Here is a 26,794-nt window from a genome sequence, read left to right on the forward strand (position 1 = left end):
ACCAAAAGACAACAGATTTCCTTCATAACCTTGACATGAGGAAAGTCTTGCTAATACAATTCAAAATCTAGAAGCCACAAAAGAAAAAATCCAAGTCATAAACACTGTAAACAACAACTTTTGTTTGGTAAAAAAACACTGCTGAATTTATTCATTTTTCAACAAACGTTTACTGAGTGTATACGATGCACTGGGTACTATTCAAGGTGCTGAAAAGCAAAATTAAAAATAACCACAAAATCATCAATAAAAAATGACAAATTGGAAAAAAACACTTGCCACTCATATCACAGAGAAAAAGCTATTTATTTCCCCTAGTATATTATACAAAGTTCCTCAAGAAAAAAATATCAACTACATGGGGAAAACACACGAAAAGCTTGAATAAAAGCAGTTCAGAAAAAAGGAAAGATGATTATCCTTCCTCATGTTGAGACAATAGCAATTTAAAAGTTACAGTAACTCTAACTGTATATCAAAATGATAAAACACAGAGAGATGGGGGAAAAATATTCACCACACTGAAACTTGTTAGATGCATAATAATCAGGGCAAATTTGTAGCTTTAAAAACATGTTAAAAAAGTGGAAGAGTTGAAAAATTAATGAACTAAGCATTCATCTCAAGAAATTAGAAAATAATATCAAAATATTAGAAGAATGAGAATAATAAAGATCAGAGAAGAAATGAATAATACAACAGAGGATCAACAAAACCAAAAATTGGTTCTTTTGAAAAGACTTAAAGGTCTGATAATGCTGACCAAGAAAATTAAGGGAAAAAAAGGTAAGAATAAACTATATCAAAAATAGGCTACGTAAATTTCAGCTTATGAAAAAACAACCAAACAAAAAAGGGACATCTCCCCTATTGCCATCAAGTCAATTCCGATTCATAAGGACCCTGTAGGACAGAGTAAAACTTCTCCATAGAGTTTCCAAGGAGGGGCTGGTGGATTCAAACTGCTGACCTTTTGGTTAGGAGCCATAGCTCTCAACCACTGCACCAAAGATTATAAACTGACTTAAAAAGAAAAAAAAAATTGAATAATCATATAACCATCAAAGAAACCGAATTAGTAGTCAAAAATATCTTCCACAAAGAAAACTGCCTTCACATAAGGAAGAAATAATCACAATCTTTCACAAACTCTTTCAGAGAACAGACAAGAAGGAATATTCCCCAAACATCTTATGACGCTATCATAAATTTGATGCCAAAACCCAGCAAAGATGAGAAAAGAAAATTACAAACAATTCTTACTCATTAACACAAATACAAAACTCCTCAACAAGATAACAGTGAGCCAAGCCCAGTTATGAATACAAAATGCAATTCACCGTTTAAATAAAGAATTAAAGTAGAAAAACCATATATTCATCTCAGTAGATATTCTTAGCAAACTACGAAGGAAGTTCCTTATTGGACCACGGGTAACAACAAACATCACAATTAATGGTAAAACCTTGAGAGCTTTCCCTTTGAGACCACGAACAAAAAACAGGATACCTACCATCACCTTTTCTATTCAACATTTTATAGAGTCCTAGACAGTGTTTTTGGGTTAGACAGTGCAGGGAGCCCTGGTGGCACAGTGGTTAAGAGATAGGCTGCTAACTGAAAAGTTGGTGGTTCGAACTCACCAGCTGCTCCACGGGAGAAAGATGTGGCAGTCGGCTTCCATAAAGATTACAGCCTTGGAAATCCTACGGGGCAGTTCTACTCTGTCCTATAGGGTCCCTACAAGTTAGAATCGATTTGACAGCACACAAAAATGGAGCTATACAAAATACGGATAAAACTTAGAAACATAATGCTGAGCAAAAGAGAAAAAAATACATACAATGATTCCACTCATACAACACTCAAAAACATGAAAAACTAAACCATATTGTTAAATAATCACACGATAAAACTGTAAAGAAAAGCAAGGAGAATATTATCAAAAAAGTTAGGACAGTGGTTACCAATGGAGAGGGGGAGAGAGAGAGTTATGATCAGGGAGGAGTACACTGGCAATTTCTGGGATACTGGCAACGTCCTACTTCCTAACCTAGCAGCTGCTTATGTTAAGTGTTTATTTTTATTATTATTTGTTAAATAATCATACATGCTTTATGCATTTTTCTGTACATAATTTACAATAAGAAAGAATTCACTCCCCACATATTCTAAATATTTTCATATCTACATGATGCATGATATGTGAAAAATAACAAGGGGCAGCTTCATTATAAATGGTATGTGTGGGTTTTTTTTGTTTTACCCACATGTAGCAGATTCTGTGAACACAAGAAGTTCAACTTGGCAAGTTTATCTTCTACATGATGTCATAAAACATGTAAATAAGAGTTATACTGTTCCCCTCTTATCTGCCAATCTACAGGCTAAGTTAAGGATACTGCCCTTACTCATTAACGCATATAGGCGAAGAAAAAGCAGGACTACCAATGAAAACAACAAATCTTATGTAATATTTCTCAAATTTTCACTATCTGTGAATCATTTAATGGGCATTGTGCATAACACCAGCAATCAATTTATGTAAATATTCATTGTATTTTAAAACACTTAAAAACAAGTAATAAGATATTCCTATCAGTGAGAGGAATGATTGCACACTCTCACCACTGTATGTATATACAATAAATTTTTTACTGATTTCTATCAAATTTGAAAATCCTAATAATTATAGCTTGTCAGGGAAGTAGCAACGTTTGGTAGTGGCTCTGTCAGGTAGTTATGGATAGGTATATAAAATCTTACAGGCTCTAACTTCAAAATATTTCCAGGATCTGAGCATTTCTTCATTATATTCCTGCTACCATCCTAGACCAACCACCCTTTCTTGCCTGGATTATTGACACAGCCTCCCAATCTGTCTCCTGGCTCTGCCATTATCACTCCTTCTTCCCCCACCCTTCAGGCTATTCTCAACACAGCAGTCAGAGTGGTACTGAAAAACCTAGATCTTGTAATTCCTCTCCTCAAAACTTTCACTACCTCCCACCTCACTCAGAGAAAAAGTAGAGTCTTTACAAACGTCCATGAGGCCCTCCAGTATCTGGTCTCCCTGTTACCTCCCGGATACCTCTCTGACCTATCTGCAATAATTCTCCTCTCTACCCCTACTACACTGGCCTCCTTAATTTTCCTCATACATTAGGCTCCTGCCCCAAAGTCTTTGCTCCTCTGGTCCCTCTGACTGGAATGCTCTTCCCCTGATAGCCGAACGATTCACTCCCTCACCTCTTTCTAATCTTGAGAAGATGACATTTGAGTAAAGCCTTCCCTGATATCCCATTCAAAACTACAACCTCCTCCAACTCCACTGCCTATTCACTTGCTTTATTTTCTCCTTAGCATTTAGTACCACCTAATTTTAATATGCTATACCGGAAACCCTGGTGGTGTAGTGGTTAAGCGCTACGGCTGTTAACCGAGAGGTCAGCAGTTCGAATCCGCCAGGCGCTCCTTGGAAACTCTATGGGGCAGTTCTACTCTGTCCTACAGGGTCACTGTGAGTCGGAATCGACTCGATGGCAGTGGGTTTTTAATATGCTATACCAGGGAAGTACTTACTCGTCTATGCCAAGAAATTTGCAAGACAGCTACCTGGCCAGCCAACTGGGAGAGATCCATATTTGTACCTATTCCAAAGAAAGGCGATCCAAGAGAATGTGGAAATTATAAAACAATATCATTAATATCACATATAAGTAAAATTTTGCTGAAAGACCATTCAAAAGCAGTTGCAGTAGTACATCAACAGAGAACTGCCAGAAATTCAAGCCAGATTCAGAAGAGGACATAGAAGCAGGGATATCATTGCTGATGTCAGATGGATCGTGGCTGAAAGCAGAGAATACCAGAAATGTTTACCTGTGTTTTATTGACCATGCGAAACGCATTTGACTGTGTGGATCATAACAAATTATGGATAACACTGCAGAGAGTGGGAATTCCAAAACACTTAATTGTGCTCATAAGGAACCTGTACTTAGACCAAGAGGTAGTGGTTCAAACTGAACAAAGAGATACTGTACGGTTTAAGGTCAAGAAAGGTGTGCATCTGGGTTGTATTCTTTCACCATGCTCATTCAATCTGTATGCTGAGCAAATAACCTGAGAAGCTGGACTATGTGAGGGAGGACAGGGCATCAGGATTGGAGAAAGATTCGTTAACAACCCGCAATATGCAGGAGATACAACCTTACTTGTTGAAAGTGAAAAGAACTTGAAGGACTTACTCATGAAGATCAAAGACTACAGCCTTCAGTATGGATTTACACCTTAACATAAAGAAAACAAAAATCCTCACAACTGGATCAATAAGCAACCTCATGATAAATGTAGAAAATACTGAAGTTGTCAAAGATTTCATTTTACTTGGATCCACAATCAGCACCCAAGGATACGGCAGTCAAGAAATCAAACGATGCATTGCATTGGGCAAATCTGTTGCAAATAAGATGTCTTTAGCAGTATTAAAAAGCAAAGTTGTCACTTTAAGGACTAAGGTGCGCTTGACTCAAGCCATGGTGTTTTCAATTGCCTCAGGTGCACGTGAAAGAAGGTGGACAATGAATAAGGAAGACCAAAGAAGAACTGATGCCTTTGAATTATGGCATTGGCAAAGAATACTGAATACACCATGGACCGTCAGAAGAATGAGCAGATTTGTCTTAGAAGAAGTACAGCCAGAATGCTCATTAGAAGTGAGGATAGTGAGGCTTTGTCCCACATACTTTGGACATGTTATCAGGAGGGAGCAGTCCTTGGAGAGGGACGTCATGCTTGTTAAAGTAGATGGTCAGCAAAAAAGAGGACAACTCTCAATGAGATGGAATGACACTGGCTGCAACAATGGGCTCAAGCATAACAACAATTATGAGGATAGTGAAGGATAGGGCAGTGTTTCATTCTACCGCACACAGGGTTGCTATGAGTTGGAACTGACTCAACAGCACCTAACAACAACAACAATAATCTATATAAAGGAGCCCTGGTGGTACAGTGGTTAAGCACTTGGCTGCTAACTGAAAGGTCAGTGGTTCAAATTCATCAGCTGCTTCACAGGAGATAGGTGTGGCAGTCTGCTGCCATAAAGATTACATCCCTGAGGGACCAAATTACTGGGCTGAGGGCTGGGAACCATGGTCTCAGAGGACGTGTATCTCAATTGGCATATCATAAAGAAAATATTCTACATCCTACTTTGGTGAGTAGCATCTAGGGTCTTAAAAGCTTGTGAGCGGCCATCTAAAATACTCCACTGGTCCCACCCCATCTGAAGCAAGGAAGAATGAAGAAAACCAAACATATGGGAAAGATTAGCCCAAAGGATTCATAGATCACAACTACCACAGCCTCCACCAGATTGAGTATGGCACAACTAGATGGTGCCCGGAGCTGGAGAAAAATGTAGAACAAAATTCTAATTCACAAAAAATGACCATACTGACTGGTCTGAGAGAGACTGGAGAAACCCCAAGAGTATGGCCCCCAGGCACCCTTTCAACTCAGTACTGAAGTCATTCCTGAGGTTCATCCTTCAGCCAAAGGTTAGACAGGCCCATAAAACAAAACAAGACTAAATGGGCACACCAGCCCAGAAGCAAGGACGAGAAGGCAGGAGGCGACAGGAAAGCTGGTTATGGGGAACCCAAGGTTGAGAAGGGGAGAGTCTTGACATGTTGTGGGGTTAGCAACCAATGCTACAAAACAATGTGCATACTAATTGTTTAATGAGAAACTAATTTGCTCTGTAAACCTTTATCTAAAGTATAATAATAAAAAAAAAGCTCTTTTTACAACAACGATAATAAAAATTATACTGTGAGACACACCAAAAAAAAAAAAAAAAGGATTACAGCCTTGGAAAACTTATGCAGCAGTTCTACTCTGCCTACAGGTTCGCTATGAGTCAGAATTGACTTGATGGCAATGGGTTTGGGTTTTTTTTTTTAATACACTATATATTTTACTTTTTATATATATATTTACTTATTTATTTTGTTTATTGTCATCTTTACCCCCTAGACTGAATATTCCATCAGGTGGGTATTTGTCCAGTTCACTGCTGTATCCCAGCACCTAAGCACAGTCCTGGAACAAGCAAGCATTCATTTAAATATTTATTAAACAAATAAATGAATTTAAATCTAATACAGACCAGATTATGAAGCAATTTTTCACTACAGATTGCCTTCAATATTCTGTTAGATACTTAAATTACATTAACTCACTTAAGTACACGAATCACACTCAAAGTATTTTAACTTGAGATACAATTGAGTTTCAATCCACTCTTATTGCACTCATTTTCGGTTATTTAACCAAAAAATCAAACCAAACCTGTTGCTGTTGAAAACCCCAATCAACACCCCCTGCCCCACTCTTTCTTTGTCTTGCTAACAAACTTGTTTTGAGTAACATTTTTCAGGAAGTCACAGCAGGTAGTGGCTCCATCCACTGAACTAGCCCAACCTACACCCTGGAGCATGCGCAGATTGAAGAGATCCTGTCCTTCAATCCACCCCGGGGCCGACTGTCACCGGAAAGAAGGATATTTCCCAGCCCATGATTTCACCCAATTCCATCTTAGAAGTGAGGGGTCCCACTACACGCGCATCCGACGGAAGATGATTTAATATCCAGACCTCCAAGTATGGGCATGGGAGGGCTAAGGGCAGAGAGTTCCAAGTACCAAACCCAACTTCCCACGCCATTAGAAATAAAAAGCTTCCTACCCCCTTAGACGGTGAGCACGTGGCCTTATAGTTGCTAGACCCCATGTTGCTCCTTGTCTGCACAGACAATAAATTTCCACTTTACAACAACTGGTGGTGTGGCGTCCGTCTTATTTCGATCGGCTAATAGGACAGGACAAGAACCTTCGTTCGGTTACACTGTCAAGTCAATTCCAACTCATAGAAATCCTATAGGACAGAGTAGAACTGCCCCATAGGGTTTCCAAGGAGGGCCTCCTGGATTCAAACTGCCAACCTTTTGGATAGCGGCCATAGCTCTTAACCACTATGCCACCAAGGTTTCCAAAGTATTTAAAAATCATCTTAAATGTGCCGAATAATAAGCCATTAATTTCTTTCTCTCAAAGAAAATCATATGCATGTAGTCTCTGAACTGTACTTCAGAGTCACACGGTCATTTTTAGCCTCCAACCAAAAACCTTAATATTTTGAAGTACCTGTGGAAATGCAGTTCCTACCTGGTTGGAGGAAACCCTGGTGGCGTAGTGGTTAAGTGCTAGGGCTGCTAACCAATGGGTCAGAGTTCAAATCCTCCAGGTGCTCGTTGGAAACTCTATGGGGCAGTTCTACTCTGTCCTATAGGGTCGCTATGAGTCTGAATCGACTGGAGGGCACTGGATTTTGGTTTTATCTGGTTGGAAATCAGAATTACTAGCCTTGGGCTCAACAGAGCAATTTGGCTAGAGATAAATCAGCAGGTGTTATCTATGTACAACTGAAGACCTGAAGCCATGGAGGTAGTTGTGATTGCCCTGGGGGAATGTGTAGAATGAAAAAAGACAGGGAGGAAATCATGAAGGCCACTAACGTTTAAGCAAGAGACAGAAGAAGGTCAGAGGGAAATAACAAAAAGGTGTGAACACTGGTATGAGATAAATCCAGAGCACAGTGTCCTGAGAAGAAGCTACAGAGAGGTGACACAGAATGAAGGCTGGGGGGAAAAAAAAAAAAACCAGATTTACTAAGGTATAACTCACTTACTATAAAATTCACCCCTTTAAAGTATACAATCCAGTGGTTTTTAGTATGTTCACAGACTTGTAAAACCACCATCACAGTCAAATTTTAGAACATTTTCATCGTTCCAGAAAGAAATTCTGTACTCATTAGAATACACTTCTCATTCATGCCCTCCAGCCCCTCATTAGTGATTTTTAAGAGGACAATTTAGAGGAGTATAGAGAACTGAAAGAAAAGTAAGGAATTACAGGTAACAGGGGCAGATTCTGCTTTCAATTCTTTGGCAGTATAGGGGACTAGGAGAGACAGTTGATAGGAAGAGGCTGTTTAAAATGGAAAAGGCCTTCAACATGTGGTAGGCTGAAAGGAAGGATTCGGGGACAAAGACTGAAAGGCACAGGAGATGGGAGATAAACACTAGCTCAGGCATTGCATATATATCTGAAAAGGATAAAATCAGGAGCACAGATGGAAAGGGCTGACTTGGAAAGGAACAGACGCCTCAGGAGCTTGAGGTAATAAAGTTAAGGAGCTATTTAGCCAGTAACTAAAAATGGGGAGCAGGGGGAGGCAATGGTATGAAGCAAACTTACTTCTCACTATCTAAACTGTGGTATGGTTTAAAGTTTTTTATCATTTGCATGCTTTACTATTTCAAAACAAAGACGATAAATAAATATGTAATGGAAGGATTTTCACTTCTGATTAGAATACATGAAGTGGCAAAATTGTTACTTTTATCCCAACAATGAAAAACAAGCTAAATAAGCTACAAAACTATAATTTTAAGACATAGCAGAGAGCAGAGGACACAAAAAAAAACTAAATGAATTAAACTCTAGAAAGTGATAAACCCTTTACAGGAGAGAAGAGGCCAACAACAGAGGCTCAGTATCAATTCCTTCTCATCTCTGGTGCAGCAGGAATAGGAGAAATCCACCTTAGATAGAGACAAGGAGAAACAATGACCACATGTGGACTAGCATGACAGATTAGAATTCTGAGGTGTGACAGTATGGCCTCAGGTATGGAACAAATCTGTACCCACCCACTCACTAGCTCTTTCCTATAGATTTTCACTAAGTGCAGAGGTAACACACAGAAAGCCAGGGGCAGGGCAGAAGAGTTGAAACAGATCTCCCTTGAAGTACGTAGGCCTCTCCTAAATAAGTAAAAGGCAGCCACCCTTCAGAAGGTGAAATCTATTTGAGAGAAATCCATCTGAGGCACTCCAACCTTTCAACTACCAAAGGCTGAGGATGGGACAAGAGAAAGACCCCTCCAAGGCATTCCAGGCCTTCACTCCAAAGGCGAGAGTAAGCGCAGCGAGGCAGAGATCTTCTGAGACACAGAAAGCCAGGAAGCAAGAATAGAGAATAAAAAGAATGTCCCAGCAACTAAAAGGCTGGCAGCTGTGCTGCAAAACAGAGAGATGTTTGGAATCTTGTCAGTACTCAGATCCCAAGTCCTTTTGAAGAGAAAGTCCTGATTCCACCCCAAAATACTTAAAGCTAGTGGGGAATTAAATCAAACTTAAGCTGCAACAAAGCCCAAATTCATTTACTTACAGATCAGACTGACTGAATTTCATGGCCTGACAGAAGAAAGGCCATTTTGCAGGTAAATATTAAATAAATAATAAGTACACTTCAGGCCCTAATGCTGTTTTATATAAATTGTCTGGCATCCAAAGATTATGAGACATACAAAGAAGCAAGAAAATGTGACCCATGCTCGAGAGGAAACAATCAAAAGAAGCTGCCCCAGAGATGGCCCAAATGTTTAAATAATCAAACAGGAACTTTAAAATAATTGTGATAAAAAATGCTAAATGATCTAGTGGAAAAGGTGGACAACATGCATGAAAAAGTAGAGAATTTCAGCAGCAAGATGGAAACTATTTTTTTTTTACTAAACATGAAAAATGTATCAGACATAATTTAGATGAGCTTAACAGAAGAAAAATGATAAATTTGAAGACGAATCAGTAAAAAAGTATCCAAACTGAAATACGAAGAGAAAAAAAAAAAGGCAGAGGAACAGAACAGCATGCCTGAATTCTGTGGGACAATGTCGAACAGTCTAACCTACATGCAACTGGAGTCCCAGAAGGAAAGGAGAGGAGGGGAGAGAGAATGGGACAGAAGAAATCTTTGAAAATTGCCAAGAACTTTCCACAACTAAAGAAAGACATCAACCCACAAATCTGAAAAATTCAGTGAAGCAAAAGTAGAATAAATATATACTAGACGGTCAGTCCTACTGGAGTCACAGAGTAACGTAGATCAAATGATTATTTGGCCTGGATACTTGAAAGAAATGGCTTCGGTTCTTATCAATATTTGTGGCTTTAGGGTCAAATCAGCGTGCTCCGGATAATCTGTTCATAAAGAAACTAGGAAGGTAAGTTTTAATTTTACACTCTCATAAAAGTTTTAGGTTCAGCTAATGATAAAAAAAAAAACCCAAACCTGTTGCCATCGAGTCGATTCTGTCTCATAGTGACCCTACAGTTAACCCAAAATTTAGGCCTAAAATCTACAGTTCACCTATTTGGTTAACCAGATATTGACATATGACAGTCTTGCTCTTCAGGGGATACTGCTGGTATACCCAGAACCCAGTGCCGTTGAGTCAATTCCGACCCATAGCGACCCTATAAAAATTATATTCTCCAAGCTAGAGCCAGCCTTGTGGATCAATCTAAACCAGATCAGTCGTAGAGCAGTTAACAGTCTGAATAAGCTACATTACTATACTCATCTCCATCTAGTATATTTATACAATCCTTTAATATATATGGCGCCCTGATGGTACAGTGGTTAAGAGCTACAGCTGCTAACAAAAAAACTGGTAGTTCCAATCCACCAGCTGTGCCTTGGAAACCCTATGGGGCACTTCCACTCTGTTCTATAGGGTTGCTGTGAGTCCGAATAGACTAAATGGCAATGGGTTTAGTTAACAATAATTGTTTCTGGTCCATCATTCACAAAGAATACCCACAATGTCATTAAAATACTTAATATTATCTATTAAGCCTTAGCACTAGTCAAACATTTACAGCAAATATATCGTTGACTTTAAACATTCAGCCAACTATTACACAATAACTCTCAATAGTTCTTCCAATAAAAACTAATCCTGAAGAAGTTTTCCCCTGGAGTTAGAAACCGATATTCCCTGAAGATTATTTCCTGAGAAATCAGCTTTGTTATTCTATCAAGTTTTACATTTGAAAACATTCTCAAATCTAAGTGTGTTAATAGAAATTCAACTAAAAAAAAAAAACTGCCAGATACAGGCATCATACACTAACGAATGATGGAAGCTTTGAACTAGGAAGGAAAAAAAAAAAAACTGAGTTCTTGCCCCAGCTCTATTATTAGTTAGCTATTTGGACTTGGATGAGGTACTTCAACTCTTCGGGCACCAATTTCTTCAAGGAAATAAAGTGGTTACACACCAGATGATAAGACTCCTTTTAATTCCAAGTTTCTATAATACTAAATTTAACTTGTAGAATTTAACTCTTTTCCCAAAATCTAGATATGTTAAATGTTCAAAGTTATATTTCTAGCTTGATGGTATGACACAATCAAACTTTCTCATTTCAACCTAACTTAATTTTACTTTGTGGATTTCTAGTGAAACTCTTTTTGATAAAAATGGAAAATAAGTTAAATCACTAAGCTCAATAATCAAAAATCTTCTCTCAAAAAAAAAAATCCTTATATCTTCACTCATCAATATCAACTTTTTTAAATCACCAATTCAACGTTTTTTAGACATGTAGAACTCAGTGACACTGGTTACATTCATCATGTTGTGCAACCATCACCATCTGCTTCCAAATTATTCTCCCACCACTGAACAAAAATTCAGTGCCCCCTAAACTAATACTCCCTCGTCTGCCCTCCCTTCCCACTGCTTCTTGTTGTTGTTAGGTGCTACAAAGTTGGTTCCGACTCATAGCGACCCTATAGGACAAAGTAGAACCGCCCCACAGGGTTTCCAAGGAGCAGCTGATAGATTTGAACTGCTGACCTTTTTGGTTAGCAGTCGAGATCTTAACCACTACACCACCAGGGCTCCTCCCACTGCTAGTAACCACTAATAAACTTTAGTCTCTATACATTTGCCCGTTTCATACAAGTGGGATCATACAATACTTGTCCTTTTGTGACTGACTTATCTCACTCAGCATAATGTTTTCAAGATTCATCCATGCTGTAGCATGTATCAGAACTCCATTTCTCTTTTTGGCAGAGTAAAATTCCATCGTATGTATGTACATCTTGTTTATCCTTTCATCTGCTGACCATCATTCAGGTTGTTCCCATCTCTTGGCTATTGTGAATAGTGCTGCGACAAACGTACAAGTTTCTGTTTGCGTTCCTGCTTTCAATTCTTCTGGGTTTAGACCTAGGACTGGGATTGCTGAGTCATATGGTAGATCTATGTTTAACTACCTGAGGAAGTGTAAAACTGTTTTCCACAGTGGCTGTACCATTTGGTATTCTTATACCTGTAATGGATGAGGGTTCCAATTTCTCCACATCTTTGTCAACATCTGCTATTTTCTTTATTTTTATCATAGCCCTCTAGTGTGGGTGACGTGGCATCTCACTGTGGTTTTGATTTGTAACTTCCCTAATGACTAATGGCTTACGGCATCTTTCTATGCGCTCGTTGGCCATTTGTATATCCTCTTTGGTGAAATGTCTATTGAAGTCCTTTGCCCTTTTTTTGATTGGGTTGTCTTTTTGTTACGTTATAGGAGTTCTTTATATACTCTGGACGTTAAACCCTTATCAGGTATATGGTTCCCCCAAATTTTCTCCCAATCTGTAGGCTGTCTCTTTACTTTGTTGATAAAGTCCTTTGATACGCAAAAGTTTTTAATTTTGATCAAGTCCAATTTATCTATTTTTTTTCTTTTGCTGCTAATATGAACTTTTTTATAACTAATTTAACATATATCTAAGAAAAAGAAAACACTAATATATTCAAGTATTAGGTGTAATAGGAAGCCAAAGGTGTGCTGTAAGCAAAGACTTTCATGTGATCTGATTCACACTGTTAAAAGATGTCCACTTGCTCTGTGGAAAATAGATATAAGGAGAGCAAAAATGGAAATCAGGAGATGATTAATGGGTGTTATGGACTGAACCATGTCCCCCCAAAATATGTATTGTGATTCCTAATCTCTATGCCTGTGGTTGGAGCCCCGGTGGCACAGTTGTTAAAAGCTCGGCTGCTACCCAAAAGGTCGGCAGCTTGAATCCACCAGCTGCTCCTTGGAAGCCTTATGGGACAGTTCACGGGAATCGACTCAATGGCATCGGGTTTTTTTTTTTTTTTTGGAGGGGGGTTATATCTGTGGTTATAATCCCATTTTGGCATGAGTTGTCTTTGTTATGTTAATTACACAGAATTAGTATAGGGTGTGTCTTAAGTCAATCTCTTTTGAAACATAAAAAAGAAATTAAACAAACAAGTGAGAGAAGCAGAGATGGGGAAAGAGAGATGCCAAGCCTCACAAAGCTCGGCCAGGAGCAGAGGCTCAGAAGAGACAAGGACCTTCCTTCTGAGCTGACAGAGAGAAAGCCTTCCTCTAGAGCTCGCACCCTGAATTCGGACTTCTGGTCTCCGAAACTGTGAGAAAATTAATTTGTCTGTTAAAGACATCCATGTGTGGTATTTTTACTATAGCAGCACTGGATAACTAAGGCAACAGGTAACTGAAATAGGCTAAAAGAGAACTAGTAATGACTGGGACTAGGATGATAACAGTGGAAATGTTAAGAAGTGGTTCAATTCAAACAAGTAAACAAAAATGATAATTAGATAGTAAATAAAATAGGGGGAAAAAACCCAATAATGTGATGGAGAATGATTTAGTTGAAAGTATATTATTTCTGATTTAAAAAAAAGAAATACAGCCAGAATACTCCTTAGAAGCGAGGATGGCGAGCCTTCGTCTCACGTACTTTTGGACATGCTATCAGGAGAATCGGTCCCTGGAGAAGGACATCATGCTTGGTAAAGTAGAGAGTCAGCAGAAAAAAGGATGGCCTTCAACGAGATGGACTGACATGATGGCTACAACAGTGAGCTCAAAGATAGCAATGATTGTGAGAATGGAACAGGACCAGGTAGTGCTTTGTTTTTTTTGTACACAGGGTTGCTATGAGTTGGAACTGAATCGGTGGCACGTAACAATACCATTTCTGATAGTGTTGTCAGGAATCACATGAAATTTGGACCCACACCTGGCCATAAGAAAAAGTGAGTCATGGGAAAAACTAAAAGAGCCTTCCATAGTGTCTTCACAAGTCTAAAGACAGGTGAAACAAGCCCAGTCCCCAATCCATTTTTTAATCTCTATAATCCAAAGCTCTTGAGCTGATTCTAACTCATGGTGACCCCACGTGTGCCAGAGTAGACCTGTGCTCCATAAGATTTTCAATGACTGATTTTTCAGAAGTTTTTATGATTACGCTTTGCCCAGGTACTATTGTTGTTAGCTGCCATTGATTCAGCCCAGGCTCATGGTGACCCCATGCCCAGTAGAACAAAATGGTGCCTGGTCCTGCATGATCAGTTATGGATCGGACTGTTGAGATGTGCAGGGTTTTCATCAGCAGATTTTTGGAAGCAGATCACCAGACTGTCCTTCCTAGTCCATCTTAGTCTGGAAGCTCTTCTGAAACCTGTTCAGCATCATAGCATCATGCAAATCTCTACTGATGGATGGGTGGTAGCCATGCATGAGATATACTGGTCAGGAATCAAACCCATGTCTCCTGAATGAAAGGTGAGAATTCTACCACTGAACTACCAACGTCTCATTGCCCAAGTACTACAAGCACATTAATACAGCACTTAACTCTTACAAAAACCTATGGCTACACTACAGTCTGATAGGTAGCACTAGCGGTCAAGGGTATTCTATCTTCAGCCTTTATGAGCAGCATTCTACACGTAAGAGTCACAACTAGGGCATCCATTCAGAACAACTTTCTGTCTGTATATGTGTATGAACGACTATGTGTGTTTGGGAGGGAGACAAAGAAGGAGGGCACAGTCACATCAACAGTTTCCTGTTGAAAGATATTTGCTGACTAAGCAATTTTCAACCTAACTCAGAATCCTAAGAGTAGTACTACTTTATGAAGGTAACTACTGAACTTTGGACCATTTCATCGTTCATTCTTTTGACGTGAATCATTAAATATACCCTAACATTACCCCAATTCCAGCATGACAATAACAGTAAGCTTTTGTGCTAAATGTTATAGTATATGCCTGGATTTCTGATACAGCTTATGGTAGAGAAAAATAAAACTGAGTTGCAACTGAGAAACCCAAAATAGGGAATAATGATAAATAACAAAAAACTGCCATAAATACTTCTGGAACCTTTCACCTGAAGTCCATCAATTTCTATGGCTAACAAAATCTTGTTTTCAAAGGAAGAAGTTTGCATGAAATTGATGGTTTCGTAGAACAGTGATATCAGAGAGGATAAAGAATGATGTAGTAGAAAGACCTGAGCTCAAATATCAGACCTCCCTCTTATTAACTGTGCGAATTTAAGTAAGGTACTTAATCTCCCTTTGTCTTAGCTTTTCTCATCATAAAGTATAGATAATGCTATCGTATAGTGTTGTCAGAGTTAAATAAAATTATATAAAATGCCTAATACATACAATAGACATTAAAAAATACACATATTATATCTGCCCAGATATTGGAAAAAACCATCACTATGTTCCTACCATTAAAAAAAAAAAGCAGCTTACTGAGTCTCAGAGGCATTGTGCTAAGTGCAATAAGCCAGACTCAAAAGGCTATACCCTTTCTTTCAAAAGTTAAACACAGAACTACCATATAACCCAGCAATTTTACTCCTAGGTAAACACTCAAAAAAACTTGAAAGCAGGGACTCAAACAGACATCTGTACATCAATGTCCATTGTAGCACTATTCACAATAGCCAAAAGGTAGAAAATTCCCAAACGTCCATCAACAGATGAATGGATAAACAAAGTATGGTATGCCCATACGATGACACATTATTCAGCTATAAAGAGAAATGAAGTTCTGATACATGCTAAGATATGGGTGAACCTTGAAAACATTATGCTGAGTGAAATAAGTCAGACACAAAAGGACAAATATTGTATGAGTTCACTTATGTGAAATATCTAGAATGGGCACATGAATAGAGACCAAAGTTTATTATGTGGTTACCAGGGATGGATGGGAGGGGAGAAGGGGAAATTAGTGCTTAAGGGGCACTGCGCTTCTGTTAAGGGGGATGAAAAAATCTGCAGACAGACTGGTGATGACTGCATAACATGAACATCATTAATGTCACTGATTTGTACACATAAAAAAGGTTGAAATGGCCAATGTTTTATTACATATATTTTTACCACAATAAAAAAAAAAGCTTACACATTTGAATTTATTTTTTGAAAAGACTATATACTGTATGATGACAATTTCTATGACATTCTAGGAAATGTGAAACTATAGGGACAAAAGAACAAATCAGTTGTTGTCAAGGTGAAGGAGGTAAGTCACTGACCATAAAGGGGCATGAGGAAACTTTATGGGGTGATGGACATATTTCATATTTTAATTACGGTTTTGGCAGTTACACAACTGTCACTATTTCTTATAATTCATAGACTTGTACATCTAAAAAGGTTAAGTTATACTACATATAAATTATACCTCAATAAATTTGACTTAAAAATAAAACCCTGAACAACTGTAGTGTCAATTACAGTATCATATCATGCATTCAAATACGGGCAAAATTTCAGTCTGATAACCATCATTATGAGATCTAGTCAGAGAGTACTTTTCTCAACTCAGCACTGCGTAACTGTAAAGAGATGTCAGAATAGTTATAAATTACAATATGAACACATATACAGTGACTTAGTAAATAATCGGCTTAGTTATTGATATTCATAGCACTATACTGTTGTTTATAAGTATAATTAGACTTCCTTCAGAGCTTACCTTGGGGGGGAATAATAGGTTAGCATAATTCTCAAAACTGCAAATAAAACACTTGAAAAGGTGTTTTCCTATTCTCTAATGAGACAGGTCATTTTCCTAAGTGAGTCTCTCCTTCCCATCAACATTCATGTTCTTATCCCATCTCACCACAAGGTTAAGTACTTGTATTGATTTCCCTCTGTAGTCTCTTCCATTATATCTTCAAATAGGATTTTATCTTTGCTTTCTCCTCTCATTCTACAGTAAAACCTTAACAATCCTTAATTTCTTCCTGCTTCTACTGGTACTTTCTGAAGGTAAACTGCCAATTTATTTTTACGGGAAAACACTTAAAAAAAAAAAAAACTTATTTCAGTTAGGATTTTCCCATACAGCAAATTTTAAAACCTATTTTCTTTTTCATAACATTGCCCATTCCTTTCTCTTTTCAGTCAAATTCTTTACCAAGTTCCTATAGGTACTAACATTACACTGCTGCTCACTGTCACCAACCTCTCCTTCAGTTCTCTACCACACAGTTCAAATCACAATAAATTCATAGCCTTATGATAATAGCTCCTAATTCATGCAAATAATATGTCTGACCACTGGCCTCTAAGCTCTTTATTACAGGTATCTACTTATTCTCATCTCTTTATTTCACACCTCTAGCCTATCCTCAAGGAGCCGTGGTGGTGCAGTGCTTAAGCACGTGGCCGTTAACAGAAAGGTCAGTGGTTTGAACCCACCAGTTGCTCCATGGGAGAAAGATGTGGCAGTCTGCCTCCATAAACATTACGGCCTAGGAAACCCTATGGGGCAGTTCTACTCTGTCCTACAGGTCGTCATAAGTCAGAATTGACTCGATGGCAATGGGATGGGATCTTACTCTCATCATTTCTAATAAGCCTTATAAATCCTTCCTTGAACTTACACTTCACATTCCCTTATCTAAGTTTTTCCTTGTGCATTGAAATAACCCTGTCCTTGATACCTGATCACCTTCTTCCTACAGCTGCAATTTAAAATCTAAACTCTTTACTCAAAAATAAAAAATCTTGCCTAAATCACTCACTTATTTTCTATGCAACTACACTAACCTTACATTTTTTCTTTCCCCTTGATATTTTTAAAAATAACTAAAGTACTTCCTTCTATATGAGTTGTAGTTGGTCTTTCATAGCATAAACTTCCCAAAGGCAGGAAGTACTCATTCTTAAACACACACTCCAAAAACCTGGTAAGTGCCATGTATCTAAACACTCAAATACCATATGAAGAAACGCAATGAAAAGAACGAAAAGAACACTAGGCTTAGTATCGTAAGGATTCAAGAACTGCCTCTAATGTGTTACGCTAAACAACGCACAGCCTCTCTGGGCCTCATTTTCCTCTTTAAGAAAATGGGAATAATAGTTGCCCTATTTACTTCACAAGTAATAAGGGCTGGGGGGGGAATAAAAGCATTAGGTAAACTATAACCATCAATCGATACAAATGTAAGGTATGGTTAGTCAGTTATCTTGTCTAAAATAAGCTTCTAGTATTTTGTTTCTTCTTTTTAAACCAAACTCCATGCACAGCAAAATAAATGAGGCAGCGCTGTACATTATTAATTCATATCAATAATGTAGCACTTAAACTATAAGAATAACAGGAAGCTTTATGTTAACAGTAAAACCAAAAAAAACCAAACCCAGTGCCCTCAAGTCGATTCCGACTCATAGCAACCCCACAGTGACCCCACAGGACAGAGTAGAACTGCCCCATAGTTTCCAAGGAGCGCCTTTAGTTAGCAGTCGTAGCACTACGCCACCAGGGTTTCCAACTTAACAGTAGGGATGTTAATGATATGGCATAGCAATGCATTCTCAAAGTTAAAAGACAAATACTCGCTGGTAAGCCAGCTATAACTGTCTTCAATTTTACTAAAATCAAGAGTGTTTAAAAATCCAATTAGCTCTTATACCCAAATAGCTGATTTAAAATTTTAAGAAATCCTTTTTAATTGCCTAAAATATGCTTGTGCACTCTCCTATTGTGTTGTTGAGTCCACATGTTAAAAATAACAGATGGCAGAGAGAAGGAGAGATAAAAATGATACCCATAAACCAAACCCAGTGTGGTCGAGTCCATTTCAACTCATAGAGACCCTGTAGGGCAGAGTAGAACTGTCCTATAGGGTTTCCAAGGAGCAGCTGGTGGATTTGAACTGCCACCCTTTTGGTCAGCAGCCCAGCTCTTAACCACTGCGCCACCAGGGCCCCAAAAAGGATACAAAGGTGCACAAAACAAAGATATTAAAAATATGACTCTACCACAGAGGCAGAGAAATAATCCTATGAACAACCTTAATGATATTCTACAGTAATATCATTTTCAAGTATAACTATAATCTTGATCAAAAGAGTATCATTTGTGAATACTATCAAAATGATTAGAAATTATAATCACTTCTAGCACATTTTTCCTTTTCAAGCAGGAACCCAGGATAGAATAGCAGAATTTTCATGTTCTAGATCTGCGCTGTCCAATATGGTAGCACTAGTCACACACAGCCATTGAGCAACTGAAATGTGGCTAGTCTGAATTGAGATGTTCTGTAAGTGTAAAATATACACCAGATTCAAAGACTTAGTATGAGACAAAATAACATGAAATCTCTTCTATATGGGGCTCTCATTTGTGGTTCACATATTTCTATTGGACAGCACTGCTTTAAAAAAAATGTAGTCAAATCTCGAACAAAAATGGATATCAGAGGTATTAAGCAGCTTGCTCAGTATCTCATTGCTTGGTAGTATAACAGAACGGGGTCTACAATCTGTTCACTTTATCTAGCCCTCATTAACATAAGGAATTCATCTTTTAAGATTCAATTTAAGCATCATCTTCCTCAAAGACTCAACCATTCTGTCTGTCTCTCAGCCCAGGTGATCGCACCCTTTCTAGCACTTCGAATCCACTGCTGCCCTTATAACCATACTATTATAATTTATGTGTTTGTCTCCCCCACGCACTAGAGAATGTCTTGAGGGCAACCACTGTCTCATTCATTTTTCTATCCCTGGAACCCTTGCAGTACCAGGCACCCTTGCAGGCAATAACACTATCAGTTGAATTAAAGAACTAAGAAATGCATGCAGCTGTAAGATCTTTTAGAGGGTTAATTTTTGAGGTATTGAAAAGCATGCCAAAGATAACGACTGTTAAATCACCTACTATGCACTGCACAAAAACATCTAGCTTTTATCATTACCTGACCTTAAACTATTTTGGTAACATGGCAAATGTAACAAAATAGATAATTTATGTTATCAAAGCAAGACAAGTTACAAAGCATTTTTTTTTTTTTTTAAGAAATGTTCTGCACTACTGCTGCTCTGGCAAAGTTTGGTCTGATGCCCTGATAAGAACATAGGACTCTGAGCTCTTGAGAAATTCAATGCTCTTTTTAGGTATAAATTCACTTAAAAATGTGCTTACTAAGTGCAAAACATTGTGCTAGATCAAAGAAAGATTCCTGAGCAAGGAAACTGATGCAGCTATCTTCAACTAATTGAAGATTTCTCAACCATTCATGGCAGAAGGGAGAAACAGAAAAAGAATCAGATACTTGATATACAGCTAATTACAGAAAGTTATAGCAGTTTCTAAAATTCCTAAATGCAAGCATGCCAACTTTTATAATCCACAAAATGGAAAAAGCTGTGAAACCGATGGATAAAAACATTAAAATACATGGCTTACAAGGAAAACTGCAAGCAACATGCATACAAAACACAAATAGCAACAGACATTTTCATAAGAAAAAAAGTTTGCTTCAGGCAGAGGTGGACAGTAGCTGGTTGAATGGACATGGGAAATACAGGGTAGAGAGGAGGAGCGGGCTGTCACATTATAGGGAGAGTAGTTAGGGTCGCATAACAACGTGTGTATAAGTTTTTGTATGAGAAACTGGCTTGAATTGTAAACTTTCACTTAAAGCAAAATTTTTAAAAGTTTGCTTTAGAATCAATAAATTTAACCAAAACTACTTGTGAAAGAAGTCCTATACGCACTTTGTACCTATATAAAAATACTAAACTTGAGTTAACAGATAATAAAATCTTTCTAGTCTCATATAATGTTTTTCAATACTTGAAAGACTGTCTTAATATTAACCAGCAGACATCTTTAAATTTACATACCTTAGCTAAGTTACATCAGTCTAATTTGCTACAGTGATTACTTTTCTGTAAGAGCATCAGCCCCCAAAGATGGCAGAGCTGCTAGAGGAGTCTCCTGTGGATACCTGAACCACAAGTCAAGGAGGCAAAGGTACAAAGTCTCTCTGGAGTCACAAAGTCTCCTGGATCTTGGTGCAGTCTTCCCCCTTTGTAATATGTCTTCATCACTCCTCTGAGAATACTTTTCTGCATCTCTTCTAATCTGCGGCTTTCAGAATCTAATTTATTAAACAACTTTCCCAACAGCGCTTTCCTACCTGACACCCACCTGGAAAGATTTTAGGGTGCCTCTTTAATCTTCTTCCAAGAGGAAGGCATCCTTCATTTCACTAAATTTAAACACCCACTGTTCAAAATAAAAGTATAATTACGACCTCAATTTGTATCAGGCTAATACACGGAAAGAACTACCACAGGGTTATGTCTTCCACATTCTTGAGCTCAAAACTTTCCTCCTGCCTCATTTCCCTCCTCAATTCCTACTCTCCCCGAAAAACAATTCCACAGCTGGAAAATCTCGTTCTTAAAGCCAAGTCATTTAGCGGGCAAAAAAAAAAAAGTGCTTTTTTCCTTCAATTATTTATTGTTCCTCCGTCACTCAGGAAGAGCTAAGCAAATATTCTGAATCTGACCGCCTTCCCAGAAAGATGATGAGCTAAATACACACGGAAATAATTCTGCTTTCCCAAAGCAAGTGGATTCGCGGCAAAAAGACAACTGGAGAGCGGGGGAGGGAAGGATCATTAGCCCCCGAAGTCGGAGATGGGACAGGAGGCGAAAGAAGGGGCCGTAACTGAGAAGTACGACAGACATATCTGCCAGAACCTAACGACTTGACAAAAGAACAGAACCGGCCACTGCGGCTCCAACTCCGTCCCGAGGGACAACCGGGTAGCCTCCCCTCCCCCGTCGGGACAAAACTGACGCCTGAGTGCACCCCCGCCTTCGAGAGAAGGGGCCTGGTGGGGGCGCGGCCCCTCGCACACTCCGCAGGGCAGTCGACAACGGCCTAAATGGAAGCAAGGCCGGAGGGAGCCGAGTCCCGCTGAAGCCGCCCCAAGAGTACTAGATGGAGGGTCAGAGGCGGGCACCCGAGGGGCTGGGGGCCGCGGCAAGCGACTTTCCCATCCGGATCTCCCTCTGTCCTTGCAAAGCTGGGTCCCAGGTGCCGGCCCTCGTTGTACCGACCTCTCCTCACCTCAAGCTGCCTGAGCCTCCGGCTCCACCACAGCCCGAGCTGCTGCAGCCGCCACGGTCCGAGCCATTTCCCCCTCAGCCGTCTCAGCCGCGGCGGAGAGCTTCGGGCGACACCGCAGCCAGCCAACCACCTTACGTCACTTCCGGTCGGGAAAGCACCGCCTTCCGCACCCAAGCTTCTTGCGGATTGGCTGGAGCGGGTGGCCTACCTGAGGTGGTGGGCGGGGCTTTGGGCACGTACCGTGAAGCTAGAGCTGGGGCGGTGGGGGCCGGGGTCGCGCTCCCGCCGAGGAATACGCGGCTGGACCAGAAAGTCCCTCTGTGCAGCTCCAAACCAGGGAGACCTCCGGGGGCATCCAGGCGTCTGAAACCCTGCCAGCTGTCCTGGGTGTCTAAAAGCCTTGTTGTTCTCGTGCGCCCTCCCGGGACTCTGCGCACGCCCCCATCCGACTGCAGCTCTCAGATTTGTGGTTTTGGCCCCAGGCCGTGCCGAGATTAGTTTGAGATTGGAAGATTAAAAGGACTAGGCAAAACGTTCAGTCCAACAAGCATTTACCCATTTCTCACCGTGAATCAGGTGCTACGGGACGTGTAATTAGTAACCCGTCACGTGGATACCGCACTTGATAGTGTGTAAAGCGCTTTCTTGGGTCTCATTTAATCCTCAGGCCAGGAAAGTAGGTAGTCCAATAATAACTCAAAGCCAGATAGCTGTTTGTGACAAATTATCTCCACATACAATTTCCGTAATAATAATGACAATAAAAAGACCTTACTCATGAGAATTGAAAGAGATTATACTTATAAAGCGTTCACCTTAAAATGTTAGATTAGAAAATTAGCCATGTATAAAACCAAACCCTTTGCCGGCAAGTTGATTCCTACAAGACAGAGTAGAACTGCCCCAGTAGGATTTTCCAGGAGCAGCTGGTGGATTCAAACTGCCAAACTTTTGGTTAGCAGCCGTAGCTCTTAACCACTGTGCTACCTGGGCTCCAGCCTTGTATAGTGGATAGGAAAATTGTCCCCATTTACAGATGGTGAAGCTGAGGCACAGAGAGGTTACAGGAATGCTGCAAAAGCACTAGACAAACTCAGTTGACTCCAAATCCTTATTGTTTTATGATGGATTGTCCCTTAAACAGTAAGAAAATGGGGTCCCCGCCTTCCACAGTTTCACAGTTTTATGTGGTAGACTGATTTGGGCTGTGATTCTCATTAAAAGAGTAGATTATGAGAACTCTAAGTAGAAACTTACAGCCAGCAAAAAACAGAAAAGAATTCTGACATAAATGAATGGATGTATGGATAAATAGATTTATTTTTTGTTGAGGGGGAGGGCAATATGGAGAAGATGAAACTCCTTAACCTCTGTAATAAACATGCCTCCATCTCCGTTGGGATGGGGAGATTGGATGGAGTTTATATCTGATTCTCATTCTATTCTATAGAGAACTATACAAACAATTGTGTGATTATTCCTACCAGCCGTTGTCCACCTACTTTTCCTTCTCCTAGCTTCCTACTAACATCCCCCACCCTCCCTGCTCCATACCTCCTCCACACCTGGACATTCTCCCCTCCATCACACACACACACACACACACACACACACACACGCCAGGCTTCCAGGCAAGCTTACACGCCCTAGAATAAAGTCCCTGAGGAATTCACTGAGTTCCACAGCATTGTTCTACTTTATCTTTTGATCAAAGGAAGAATTTCAGAATTGGCAGCACTTTCCCAAGATTAAAAGAGTTGGGAGAAACTGTTTATTTCAGGGGCTGGTTTCCTAGTTTCTGCTCCAGAACTAAGTGTGCCTTTGGGGAAGAGAGAAGAGACCTTGAGAGAACACTGAGTCTTGACGGAAGGTTAATTATTTGACTTTTTTTTTTTGTATCTTATGAGAAATATTTTACCTGGGTCCTAGCATCAGAGGACACTTGCTTGAGTCAGTTCCTTGTTGCAGTTCTAAATTCATTATTTTATTATGACTCCTGAATGGCCTATGCATGGTAGCCTCTGATTGACCAGGCCAAAAACCCAAACCCATTGCCTTCGAGTTGATTCTGACTCATAGCAACCCTACAGGGCAAAGTAGAACTGCCCCATAGAGTTTCCAAGGAGCCTCTGGTGGATGCAAACTGCTGACCTTTTTAGTAGTAGCCAAGCCCTTAACTATCATGGTGAAGAGTAAGAGAGGGAATTTGGTGGCTCTCCAATTACCAAAAAAACAGCATTTGCAAGTTGTTTGTTGTCAAGAATCTGAATAGGCAGCCCTCTCTTAGTGTATCTCATCTGTTTGTCAATGGTGTTGTAAAGACTGCATGTGTAAACCATAGAAACACAGACTTCTTGGAGAAAATGAAAATTTGTGCTGCTGTCATTTGAAACCACAAAGAACATTGTTGGCATCTATTTCTCCTCTTCTCCCACTGGCTTCAATTTTAAGATCTAAAGTTAGAAAAAAAAATTGAAGGGGGCATTGTATTTTTCAGTGTTCCAACCCTAACTTCCACAGAAAATTTCACAGTACTACAAATACCCCGAAATTTCTTCCAGTACCAAATGAGAAATGGGCAATCTTGTTTTATCACAGGTAAAAATAGTAACTGACATTAGTTAATATTTGCTAATACCAGGCCTTTTTCTTGGTGTTTTACAAGTATTATCTCTTTGTATCCTTCTAATAGCCCCATAAAGCAATTCCATTGTTATATCCTCATTTTATAACTAAGGAATTTGAGGAACAGAGAGGTTAAATCACTTACCCGAAGTTACACAGCTACTAGAACCAGGGTTCAAATCTAAATCTGCCTACGTAACCCATGCTTTTTTAACCTCACACCGCCCACAACAGGCCAAGGAGATTTTAACAGCAATAAAATAGCTACAAAAGTCCATTCATAAGTATTAGTCCTGTTCCTCTCTTTCCTTCCCCACTACTGTATCCCTACCCCAGGAGAAGGACTCTCCTGGATACTATACCACAGAATTTAAATCCTGTGGTCTCTACCTCTCAGAGATCATTATCTAAGGCAGATAACACAATCGTAGAGCAATGACACTCAGAGCATTGACTGTGTAGATGATTAAAGGATATAAAGTTTGTAAAAAGAACAGGAAATGTTTGTCTTGTAATTCATTCAAAGAAAAAAAAGTGTATGATACATACTTTTTTTGCATTTGTCAGGCACTGTGCTCTGTGCTGGGGCTACAGTGATGAACAAGACAAGGTGTCCCTATCCTCACAGAGCTTTAAGTTCAACAGGGGAGACAAGTATTAAACATCTAATTAGACAATTATTTTATCTCAATTGTGATAAGTGGGAAGGAGAAGTACAGGGTTCTGAGGCAGTGTCATTGAGCTAAGATCTAAAAGATGAGTAGAAATTGAATGAGAATGGGAGGAAGAGCATCCCAGGCAGAGAGGACAGTGTGTGCTGGGAATTGAGGGAGGAGAGTTAACTGAGGAACTGAAAGAAGGTCAGTGTTGCCACTGTACTGAGAAGAGGGAAGTGGCTTCAGATGCAGTGGTAAGGCAACCAGAACAGGGCTTGGGAGGTCTTTATCCTAAGAATGAGGAGAAGGGTTTTAAGCTCTCAAGTGATCAAAAACCAATTGCCGTCAAGTTGATTCCAATTCATAGCAACTCTATAGGACAGAGTAGAACTGCCCCATAGAGTTCCGAAGGAGTAGCTGGTGGATTCAACTGCCAACATTTTGGTTAGTAGTCAAGCTCTTAACCACTGCACCACCAAGGCTCCCTCAAATGATCAGAGTTGAATTTTTAAATGATTTCTTAGAACTGGGTGGATAACATATTAGAAAGGAGTTAGAGAGTTATTTGAGGAGCCCAATTTGGAGGTTATTGAAACAATCTAGGGAAGTGATGATGGGTGACTTGAACTTTGCATAAGGGATAGTAAATATAAAGTTGATTGTGTCAGGGTTCCTGTCATTGGATACAGTGAAGTGAGCAAGAGAAGCCTAAAACAAGTATGGTATAGAGTGCTAAGAGCATTACTAGGGTTATGTCCAAGTGACTCTGGAAGCTCAGAGGAAGGGTGGAAGGAAGATGGAATGTCTATTAGTTATCCATTGTTGTGTGTCAAGTCACCCTACAATTTAGCAGCTTAAAGCAACAGACATTTACTATCTCACAGTTTCTGTGTGTCCTTAATTCAGGCATGGCTTAAGTGGGTGCTTCTACTTCAAGATGCCTCATGACCAGGGCTTCGAACCAGTTTGTTCTGGTTCAAACCCCTCCTGAGAATTTGCATTTCTAACAAGTTCCCAAGAACTTATATAGAAGAATCACCCGGGGCGGGGGGCGGGGGGGGATCTTGTTAAAAGATTCAGTATATGTGGGGCGGAAATGCAAATCCTCCATAAGAAACTTATTAGAAATGCAAATTCTCATCAGGGGTTCAAACTGGAATGAACCAGTTCAAAGCTCTGCTTGTCACATTGCAGTGAAGTTAGTGGCTGGAGCTGTAAGTTCATGTGAAAGCTCTAATGGGTAGAAATCACTCATATGTTTGTTAGAAGGCCTTGATCACTCAAAACATAGGCCTCTTACACGGCTGCTTCACAACATGGTAGCTGCCTTTCACC

General features: G+C 39.6%; 1 protein-coding gene across 4 annotated transcripts in view; it reads right to left on the minus strand.

Annotated features, from left to right (window-relative positions):
- PIK3C2A (phosphatidylinositol-4-phosphate 3-kinase catalytic subunit type 2 alpha) overlaps positions 1-22,315 on the minus strand; it is a 119,949-nt gene extending 97,634 nt beyond the window's left edge. For 2 of the 4 annotated variants that reach the window (XM_049890568.1, XM_049890565.1), the window contains exon 1: positions 22,179-22,315. The gene's annotated coding sequence lies outside the window, so the exon portion shown is untranslated. Of the gene's footprint in view, positions 1-22,168 lie in introns of all 4 variants that reach the window. The other 2 variants (XM_049890566.1, XM_049890567.1) reach the window with 1 other exon arrangement.
- Positions 22,316-26,794: the final 4,479 nt, after the last annotated feature.

Source organism: Elephas maximus, chromosome 7 (assembly GCF_024166365.1).
Source record: "Elephas maximus indicus isolate mEleMax1 chromosome 7, mEleMax1 primary haplotype, whole genome shotgun sequence".
NCBI lineage: Eukaryota > Metazoa > Chordata > Mammalia > Proboscidea > Elephantidae > Elephas > Elephas maximus.